The sequence below is a fragment of the Toxorhynchites rutilus genome, chromosome 1, assembly GCF_029784135.1.
Source record: "Toxorhynchites rutilus septentrionalis strain SRP chromosome 1, ASM2978413v1, whole genome shotgun sequence".
NCBI classification, from domain to species: Eukaryota; Metazoa; Arthropoda; class Insecta; order Diptera; family Culicidae; genus Toxorhynchites; species Toxorhynchites rutilus.
Genome location: NC_073744.1, coordinates 96,849,652 through 96,860,518, shown reverse-complemented (window position 1 = coordinate 96,860,518; position 10,867 = coordinate 96,849,652). Strand labels below are relative to the sequence as shown.

General features: G+C 41.9%; 2 long non-coding RNA genes across 2 annotated transcripts; one reads left to right on the top strand and one right to left on the bottom strand.

The window, feature by feature from the left end:
• Positions 1 to 8,073: 8,073 nt before the first annotated feature.
• LOC129762680 (uncharacterized) lies at positions 8,074 to 9,159 on the top strand. Its single transcript, XR_008740693.1, has 4 exons — positions 8,074 to 8,198; positions 8,256 to 8,366; positions 8,426 to 8,718; positions 8,774 to 9,159. It is a non-coding gene; the product is annotated as an uncharacterized LOC129762680 (long non-coding RNA).
• Positions 9,160 to 9,283: 124 nt separating this feature from the next.
• On the bottom strand, positions 9,284 to 10,404 carry LOC129762681 (uncharacterized). The gene is made up of 2 exons (XR_008740694.1): positions 10,206 to 10,404; positions 9,284 to 10,140 (listed from the first exon to the last, which is right to left on the bottom strand). It is a non-coding gene; the product is annotated as an uncharacterized LOC129762681 (long non-coding RNA).
• Positions 10,405 to 10,867: the final 463 nt, after the last annotated feature.

Below are 10,867 nucleotides of genomic sequence, written 5' to 3'. Positions count from 1 at the left end.
ATAAGCGGTCAACCATTACGGCGTGGAAAATTCAGATCGCAATCAATCTGTTGCTGCCCGGTGAACTTGCATGCGGTTTCCGAAGGTACCAACGCGGTGAAGAAGTATACCAGCTCCAAATAAAGAGCGTTTTCCGACTGCTGATTCGGAAGCAAACACTAAAAAGGGTCCTTTTCAGGACCACAAAATCATCTTTAATCTAAAGAGTTTATTCTTTTGTTATCACTCGATATACCCATCTTGTTCAGCTAAACCTTCCTGCTTAGCGATTGCGTTTGCCACTCGCCACAGGATTCACAGTTGGAAAATTTCTTCCCATCCAGCTTGGGACATGTTGGGTCATAACTTGGACCCCGAACTCTATGTTTACAAAAATTACAGGTCCGTCCAATTAGCTAAATGTCGAACTAAATGTAAATTACTGTACTTTCAATCTGTAAGCAATTTAAGAATTGGTGAAAATTGAATAATCGAGAAAGTCCCCAACCATCAATAAGCTCAGCACAACTGCCAAATTCTCATACTCATCATATCCTGGTAAACAAATTATGAAAAAATCAATTTGTGTTTTATTATTATTTTGGATAATATTTAAGAATGCATTGAACTGTATTTCGTAAACTCTTTTTTGAAAGATTTAATGGCCCTGAACAGCGCCGTGTTTTATGGAATGGTTCCAATTTAGAAAACTTCGTACTCGTGGTTTTGAAAAAAACCATTTCAAACGCCCTCGATGTCGCCTTGTTCAGGATTTGCCACCAAAGCCATTTGTATAAAGAACAAACTCTTTTCTTCTGCTACCTGCTGCCGTTTTGCGATTGCGTTTGCTACTCGCCACTCGCTGCAACTGCCTGTTGTTGTCTTGATGTCCACCGAATCGAATGTGGTCTGTTCTGAATGCGGCTTTTCTTATCGTCGCGAGAAGCTTTGCCAGCCAACTCAATCACTTCGACGGCCGAAACTATATAACGCCGGCTAGGTGGACTGGTGCACTGGTACTAACGCGCTCGGCCTAGCTACCCTTGAGGAGCAATTGGCGAATACACCTACGGGGAATTGCGAACCAACACGGTTCGAGCGGGATTTTGCCTTTCCCTTCACTTTTCCTCCTTTGCCATGTCCAGACATGGCTGCTTGGGTTGGTTTGTTGATGTGTTGTGATGCGAACCGATGTGGTGTACGGTTTGAATGAGAATGATCGTTACGGAAGGAAGGTAAGGAAGGTCTTGTATTATAGCGACTTTAAACTTTTGCAGTTCATTCGTCTCTAGCCTTGAGAAAGGCCCTTTGAAAACTCTACTCTACTTTTACTCCAGCGCTACCACCTCCACCCTCTTGCCTTGAGAAAGGCACTCGATCCCTCGCCGTCCAGCTCGTCCAGCAACGATGTTGTCCAGTCGGTGTCCACACAAAGAATGATCGTTACGGCAGCGGAGCGGGGACTGTTAAGCTGACTGGCTGGCTCGAGAATTACGCATGTGTGAGACTGCGACCAATGTTTCGTTTATTTTTTTCTTTTTCCTTTCCAATCGTGCTTCATTCTATTTCGCTGCTGCTCTGGTTGCCCGTTTTGGTCGGTACGATTTGAGGAGCACAAAATGGACCAATCAAAAATGGGCACATAGTGCATTTGGACAATGCTTGATATTTAACAAATATTTAATTATTTATCTCAAGAAAAATGAAATGTTATTCGTTATGATAGATGCGTAGATATATTTTCTATCAATTGATGCAAAAACCTTTGCGATCTATTGAGAAATCCTCGAGTTATAAGCGTTCCAAATCTTGCATTTTTTCCTACTTGTTCAGTGCCTAGATTTCCATTTCACCCCCTATATCTTCCGGTTAGACGTAGTCCTACGTCAAAAAACCATAGGTCTTCTTAAAAAATCCCTGAAAACGGTTTCCCCCAAGGCTCAGCACTTTCACCTACCCTTTTCAACATTGCTATGCAATCCATCTTCGAACTATTTCCCGATCACATAAAGATCATAGTCTATGCAGATGACATAACTCTTATCTTTACGAGCTGCTTCGGCTTAAATCAGAGAAAGAGGCTTCAAAAAACCTTAGACTCCATCCAAAACTGGGCTCTAAAAACAGGTTTTAAAATTTCCCCGGAGAAATCCAAGCACATGCACATTGGAAAACATCTCAGTAGGAGAACCTATCTTCAACTTAACAAAATCCCGATCCCCACAACGAGGACATTGAAAATACTAGGAGTTACTTTTGATAAGAAACTCAACTTCTTACCACATTCCCAAAAGACCAAAATAGCCACCAGAATGAAGCTGAACATCATCAAGGCCGATATTTTCGGCAGAATATGGGGGCATAGTTAGATCTGATAAAATGTTCTTTACTGACGGTTCATTCATAAACGGGTCCACTGGCTTTGGCATCTTCAATGAAAATTCCAGTGCCTCTTTCAAACTCAAAGATCCTTGTACCGTATATGTTGCTGAACTGGGTGCGATATACTACGCACTGGGGATCATTGAAACATTGCCCATCGACCACTATTTTATTTTTTCAGACAGTCTCAGCTCATTAGAGGCAATCCGCTCAATGAAGGTTGATAAACGCTCATCTTATTTCCTAACAAGAATAAGACAACTATTGAGTGTTTTGGTCGAAAAATTATTCAAGATTACCTTAGCATGGGTTCCCTCTCATTGCTCGATTCCGGGGAATGAGAAAGCGGACTCGCTAGCTAAGGTGGGCGCTTTAGAAGGCACTCTTTTTGAAAGGCAAATTGCTTATAATGAATTTTTCCACATTCCTCGTCAGTATATGCTCGTAAGTTGGCAGCGCATGTGGAGTGGAGATGAGTTCGGTCGTTGGTTACACACGATTATCCCTAAGGTTTCGACGAGGGCATGGTTCAAGGGATTGAATATAGGTCGTGATTTCATTCGCGTGATATCTCGGCTTATGTCCAATCACTACAACCTAAACGCGCATCTCTATCGCATTGGGCTCGCAGCAAACAATCTTTGTGATTGTGGCGATGGCTACCACGACATCGAGCATGTTGTCTGGTCGTGTATCCGGTTCCATGCTGCTCGCTCTCAGCTCTCTAGAGCACTAAGAGCACAAGGCAGACAATCGGATATCCCCGTCCGGGATATCTTAGGTAGCCGTGATCCTGATCTTCTGCTTCATCTATACCTGTTCCTCAGAAACGCCGATGTCAACGTTTAATGATGTTTCCTTCGTTGTGTCCCCGTTTCATATCCCTCCTATCCGATCGATAAACTTTTACTTAGTCGCGGCAATACATACACACACTCTTTACAGACACACGGGCCAAAGGTTGTGCAGTCCACTGATCATTCAACAAGAGCCAAAGGTTGTACCGATCATGACAACTCTACACGAACTGATGATTGCGCCGGCTAGTGACCATTCTATCCTGGATTCCTCGAATCGAGAAAGACGCACCACGCTAGATATGAGGTACAGACTAGGGGGGCGTTGCTGATTAATGGTCAGCTGCATCCCAATAGGAAGTATCCCGTGTCGGGCACACGTACAGAGCATTGGAGACAGCAACATCCCAATTACGAAAACACTTGTAATACTAACCTCGAGCCAACCACGAGTAATCGGTTACATATTACTAACATAGATAATAAGAAAAATTGTATTGAACTCCCGGCCCCGTGAGGCTAACGCCATATGAGCCTTTATAAAAATATATATTTTGGGAAAAAAAAAAAAAAATCATCAAGGCTATTGCAGGCAACCTAGCCTCTGGTCACAGAAAAACACTGCTGAATATTGTAAACGTTTGGTTGATCCCAAAAATCCTATACGGAATAGGCACCTTCAGCCGCGGAGGGGACGGTGTGTTAAACACCATTCAACCAGTTTACAATAAAGCAGTCAGGATTGCAATCGGAGCTTTTCCCACTAGCCCCACTCTTGCCGTAATGGCTGAAAGTGGTCAACTTCCCCTCAAACACCTGGCGACAAAAGCCATCACAAATAAAGCCATCCGTCACTTGTCACTTCCCGACAGTGACCACAATGTCCCACTAATACGCAGGGCCAAAACATTATTCAACAACCTCACAAACAAAGACCTCCCCAATATTTGTGAACGGCCATCTGCTACGGGAAGAAATTGGAACGTCAAACCGCCGAACATTAACCTTGATCTTCTTAAGGCTGTCCGAGCGGGAGACCCTTCTCCAAAAATCAAAGCTTGCTTCAATAACCTCATTGCATCCAATTTTCAAATTAATCACCAGGTATATACAGATGGTTCAGTCAATGCCGATGGAGTTGGATGTGGAATTTTTGAGAGTAGATACGTAGGTAGCTTTTCTCTTCCACCGCAATGCTCCATCTTCAGTGCGGACGCTTTCGCTCTTTTAATAGCTACCCAAGAATGCACCCATGATTTCCTTCCTACCACAATATTTTCCGACTCAGCTAGCTGTCTCCATGACCTTCTAAGTGGAAACAGCAAACACCCATGGATAATACAAACAGAAGAGGCTGCTTCAGATAAAAACATCTCCTTCTGCTGGGTTCCTGGTCACTCAGGAATCCGCGGAAACACAGCCGCCGACATACTGGCCGGCAAGGGCAGCAAAATGGAACCCCCAGACACGCCCTGTCCTCCATCTGATATTGTCCGCTGGGTAAAACAGCAAGTCCGTGAATGTTGGGACATAGACTGGATAAACAGCCGTCCCACTCATCTTCATAAAATCAAAAATTCCACTCTCCCTTGGGAGGACCGTCTCAATAGTAGGGAAAGGCAAGTCCTTACCCGTCTTCGAATTGGGCACACTAACTTCACCCACTTACACTTGTTCTACAGAGCCGAAAAACCCCAATGTGCTTGCAACGTAGCACCCGTTTCCGTTAGCCATCTTCTATTAGAATGCCAACATACCAAAGATGCTCGAGCCCGACACAATATAGGTCAGAGTCTCCGAGATATCCTCAGTAGAGACGAGACCCAAGAAACCAATCTTATTGCGTTTCTGAAAGAAACCGACTTCTTTGGTAAAATCTAAACCGAAACATTAAATACTTTTGAAATTGTTCATTTATTACAGTTCGCCACTTCACGGTCATGTATGCGTGTTCATGTGTTTATATACATGTATGTACCTACATACATATATATACACGCATCTATTAATACATATTCTCACATACATATTCCATTTATTACATTACTTAACTGATTTCCTAACTTTACAGCCACACTCACCAAGGAGGATAAATTCATTAAATAAACCTCTCCATTTTTCAGCTCTACTATATACCATTAAATTCAAAACCACTATATTTTATTCAAACTGTATTTCATTTCATTTCACAACCACCCCACACCCTACTCCTCCCCTCTTTCCTTCCCATACCACTCCCACCCCCTTCCACTCCTCTAATCCCACCCAAATCCTTTCCACTCCTTTCCTTCCCATCCTCCTGAGAAGGACCTTTTTTTGTGTTTTTTTGTTTTTGGAACACGCCCTGCGCTTGGAGTCTAGCTCATTTGTGCTTCGTCACTGCTTCGGTCCTCGGATCAGTAAATATTTACTTTTCTTTACAGCATATATTAAGTATCTTATGAAGCATAGGATCCCTTCCTACCTTCTTCTTTAACCGAGAGTCGAGCGGACAGATTTGATGAGTGATTTTTTTGGTTTCCCTTTCGCCAGTCCCCTCTGGGCTGGTTTTATTGTGGCTCTTCACTGGGCTAGAGGCGAATGAACTGCTAAGTTTAAAGCCTCTTAAAAACAAAGAAAGAAAGAAGAAAAATACATTCATTACGTTTTGTTCGCTCGTTAGATTCACATGCAGTTGTTTCTAACAAACACGAAGGCACCGAAGACTAGTGGAATAATGGAAAAGCCACCAAAAAGTTCGGCACGGCGCAGAAAAATATCTCGGAAACCGACAAGAAGGAAGAGAAGGAATTATATGCTATATACATCATAAGGTGCTGGATCAGGATCATTCCGACACCGGTTTCTCATCGAAGGCGATGAGCGTCTTGAGCTTCGTCAATACATCTTTGAGCGTATCGTAGCGGAAGCCCCGCGTCTGACCCACTACAATAAGCGGTCAACCATTACGGCGTGGAAAATTCAGATCGCAATCAATCTGTTGCTGCCCGGTGAACTTGCATGCGGTTTCCGAAGGTACCAACGCGGTGAAGAAGTATACCAGCTCCAAATAAAGAGCGTTTTCCGACTGCTGATTCGGAAGCAAACACTAAAAAGGGTCCTTTTCAGGACCACAAAATCATCTTTAATCTAAAGAGTTTATTCTTTTGTTATCACTCGATATACCCATCTTGTTCAGCTAAACCTTCCTGCTTAGCGATTGCGTTTGCCACTCGCCACAGGATTCACAGTTGGAAAATTTCTTCCCATCCAGCTTGGGACATGTTGGGTCATAACTTGGACCCCGAACTCTATGTTTACAAAAATTACAGGTCCGTCCAATTAGCTAAATGTCAAACTAAATGTAAATTACTGTACTTTCAATCTGTAAGCAATTTAAGAATTGGTGAAAATTGAATAATCGAGAAAGTCCCCAACCATCAATAAGCTCAGCACAACTGCCAAATTCTCATACTCATCATATCCTGGTAAACAAATTATGAAAAAATCAATTTGTGTTTTATTATTATTTTGGATAATATTTAAGAATGCATTGAACTGTATTTCGTAAACTCTTTTTTGAAAGATTTAATGGCCCTGAACAGCGCCGTGTTTTATGGAATGGTTCCAATTTAGAAAACTTCGTACTCGTGGTTTTGAAAAAAACCATTTCAAACGCCCTCGATGTCGCCTTGTTCAGGATTTGCCACCAAAGCCATTTGTATAAAGAACAAACTCTTTTCTTCTGCTACCTGCTGCCGTTTTGCGATTGCGTTTGCTACTCGCCACTCGCTGCAACTGCCTGTTGTTGTCTTGATGTCCACCGAATCGAATGTGGTCTGTTCTGAATGCGGCTTTTCTTATCGTCGCGAGAAGCTTTGCCAGCCAACTCAATCACTTCGACGGCCGAAACTATATAACGCCGGCTAGGTGGACTGGTGCACTGATACTAACGCGCTCGGCCTAGCTACCCTTGAGGAGCAATTGGCGAATACACCTACGGGGAATTGCGAACCAACACGGTTCGAGCGGGATTTTGCCTTTCCCTTCACTTTTCCTCCTTTGCCATGTCCAGACATGGCTGCTTGGGTTGGTTTGTTGATGTGTTGTGATGCGAACCGATGTGGTGTACGGTTTGAATGAGAATGATCGTTACGGAAGGAAGGTAAGGAAGGTCTTGTATTATAGCGACTTTAAACTTTTGCAGTTCATTCGTCTCTAGCCTTGAGAAAGGCCCTTTGAAAACTCTACTCTACTTTTACTCCAGCGCTACCACCTCCACCCTCTTGCCTTGAGAAAGGCACTCGATCCCTCGCCGTCCAGCTCGTCCAGCAACGATGTTGTCCAGTCGGTGTCCACACAAAGAATGATCGTTACGGCAGCGGAGCGGGGACTGTTAAGCTGACTGGCTGGCTCGAGAATTACGCATGTGTGAGACTGCGACCAATGTTTCGTTTATTTTTTTCTTTTTCCTTTCCAATCGTGCTTCATTCTATTTCGCTGCTGCTCTGGTTGCCCGTTTTGGTCGGTACGATTTGAGGAGCACAAAATGGACCAATCAAAAATGGGCACATAGTGCATTTGGACAATGCTTGATATTTAACAAATATTTAATTATTTATCTCAAGAAAAATGAAATGTTATTCGTTATGATAGATGCGTAGATATATTTCCTATCAATTGATGCAAAAACCTTTGCGATCTATTGAGAAATCCTCGAGTTATAAGCGTTCCAAATCTTGCATTTTTTCCTACTTGTTCAGTGCCTAGATTTCCATTTCACCCCCTATATCTTCCGGTTAGACGTAGTCCTACGTCAAAACTTCGAAGCCCCAAGTTAGGAAGTGCTAATCATTACAAAGGAATTTGGAAAGTTTCACCTGATTGCAGTGTGCAGCAAGTGGTTTTAACCAAGGTGTTATACTATAGGTGGACCGCAATGTCAAAATTGCTGTTCGGCCATTGCTCGTGAAAAAACAAATTTGTTTACAAAGCAAATCATATCTTTTGTCACCAATGCATTCGTTGGCAAAATAGCTGCTCGAGCTTCACTGTAGGCAGGTAATTTTCTGGATTTTTTCGTATAACAATTTCTCATAATTGCTTCTACTTTTTCAGATATCTACAATCAGCGGTCGAATTAAAAACAGTGCAGAAGGATGTTTTGAGTATATTTTACCTTCTAGCCGCGCAATCAATGCTTTTATTTCCAAGCAAGCAGCGTTTTTCGTATGTGGTTTTATTGAGCATTTAAAAGAGATTGTTATTTTTTTTTGTTTTATCACCAGGGCAAAAGCATGAAATAGAATCGTACGTGGTAGAATTTATCGACACAATCTGATCAAGGACGGAGGCATCATCAAACGGAAACTATGCGAAAAACTTTTCGAAGAGATAAAACTGCGCCGCAACACTCGTGTCAAAATGGACGAGTTGGGCTGGGTGCTGATGAACCACGATTTGATAACACGTAATGAGCCAATCCAACAGCATGCCAATGGTAATCGACCAAATCATTTTGAATTGAACATGGAGCGGTTGCGAAACCTACTGGAGCAGCATGAACAGAACAATCACGCTGGTAGGTCGGTTTGATTTATTCCGCTAAAGAATGATTATATTTGTTGATTTTTCAGAGTTGACTTCCAAAAAGCAAAACAAATTCCTGCGTATGCTGGATGCAATTTTAAAAACGACAAAGTTTTGAAGGAAATTAAAGAGATGGTAGCGGCGAATCGACTTCTATCGGAAATTAGTTATGTGACTACGGTGGAACGTATGCTGAAACACAATTTGGACCCCTCTTTGCGCTGCTGCTTTGTATGCCGAGAGTATTTCCGCACTGCCGATAAGTATACCAGTCATTTCGAAAAATTGCACGGTGAGAAATTTCTTATTGTTGCGGCGGTGGATCGATTTCAGACTTGTCAAAAGTTCAATGTTCTACATCACTACAATGCCCTTAATCCGGTGACAATATTCACGATTTGCAACGTATACCACACAGCCCTAATAAAATAAAAACAAGAAAAGACGGGTCTAATATTTTATAATAAAGAACAAATCTACCACTTTCCACGAAAATCGGAGAACCACTATATCGGTTCGACATGGAATGGCGGATACATATAAGGCAGAAAAAAAGGTTTAACTTTCGAATTCAACATCCTATATTTCCTCGTACCATTAAGTTCATGGCGCATTTGATGTCGGTCATCGTAGCTGCTGCTATGGAAATGACGTGAGCATATACCTTGATTTTTCTGAGGTTTCCAATCCTTCGATTGGCCACAGAAAGTATCCATTTATGAAGTCTATCTCCATCTCGGAGAAAAGTGTGGTAAACAATGTCCGGGTTATTTTTCGTTATGAGAACCTTGTTTCCACATCCTTTTACTGCACAATAATACGGCATCTGAAGTAAATAAAATATTCACAATATAATTTTGGCATGATAGAGAACCGCGAGATGAACGATTATCTGTGGAGGAGTTGGACAACAGATTTCTTAGACTTATAGCACTTTTATCACACTCACAAGCTCATCAAATCCTCACTGTCCCCCAAAAATATTGAATAATATATAATTTTTTTTTTCCAAAATATATATTTTATTAAGGCACATGTGGCGTTAGTCTGACGGGGCCGGGAGTCCAATATTTTGACAATTTTTGTCTCACAACTATGTTAGTAATATGTAACCGATTACTCGCGGTTGGCTCGAGGTTAGTATTACAAAGATCTCATAATTGGGATGTTGCAGTCTCCAGTACTATGTATGTGTGGCCGACACGGGATACTTCCTATTGGAGTCTAACTGACCATTGATCAGCGACGCCCCCCTAGTCTGTACCTCATATCAATCGTGGTGCGTCTCTCTTGACTCGAGGAATCCAGGGTAGAATGGTCACTGGACGGTACAATCTTCAGCTCGTGCAGAGTTGCCATGAGCGGTACAACCTTTGGCTCTTGTTGAATGATCAGTGGCCTTCGACCTGTGTATCTGTAAAGAGTATGTGTATGTTTAATTACATTACATGGAGCGGTTATAATATATAATATAAATACCTTATTGCAGCTATAGTACACTATTTTTCACGAATATATATTTGTTTATTTCTTCCTTCAGTTGTTTTCCTTAGCGAGTTGATATGAAACCATAACCACACAACCAAACAAAAAGTAAATAATTCAGAAAGCTACGTCTCGCTACTCGTCTCAGGTATTGTCATGAAAGTGTCAGGAACGAAACACCTATAGTTTAGCATCTTGGCGTTGGCGGCATTCAGCTACGTGTGTTCGATTTGTGAAGCGAAAATAATAATAGATAATAAAATCATGGAAATATCAGGAAATTTGTATAAAAACAGCTGATGATGGCTCAGAAGATGTGCTTTAATTAATAAAATAACATTAAGTAGAAATTTTCATTCAAATTTTGACAATTTAGAACTGCTTCCGGCCTACAGAACCGATCAAGATTAATTTTCCTCCCTAAAAGGTTATCGCCACCAGACGTCGACACCGTCATTCGTCATCGCGGAGTGACAACCAAGGTACCTATATATATGTATACCTGTTGGTACAGTAATCGTTACTGCTGCCAGCTGTTCTGCTAATGGCTGATTTAGGCTAAGGTTACTTTGGATAGGAGTACGCACGAAAATTTGATTGTACGAATAGAAACAATCAATTTTGTTCGATAGAAGCTGACGAATACGAACGAAGCA